This window comes from Piliocolobus tephrosceles, chromosome 7 (genome assembly GCF_002776525.5).
Source record: "Piliocolobus tephrosceles isolate RC106 chromosome 7, ASM277652v3, whole genome shotgun sequence".
NCBI lineage: Eukaryota > Metazoa > Chordata > Mammalia > Primates > Cercopithecidae > Piliocolobus > Piliocolobus tephrosceles.
Window position 1 is genome coordinate 142,421,860 of NC_045440.1, and position 259 is coordinate 142,422,118.

The window sequence follows — 259 nt, forward strand, 5'->3', positions numbered from 1 at the left end:
AAAAAAAAAAAAAAAAAAAAAAAAAAAAAAAAAAAAAAAAAAAACAATAAGTGCTATGAAGAAAAAAAAAAGCTGAGTCAGAGAACAAAGTGAGGGGTGCAAACCCTATATGCAGGACTAAGGAGAGGTGTGCTGAGCAGGTGAAGGACTGAAGAATGAACGAAGCCACCATGCAGAGGAGGCCCTGGAGTCAGGGCTGGAAGGGGAACTGGGAGCTCACTAGGCATAGGGAAAGACTTGAGCTCATGGAGAGTCGAGT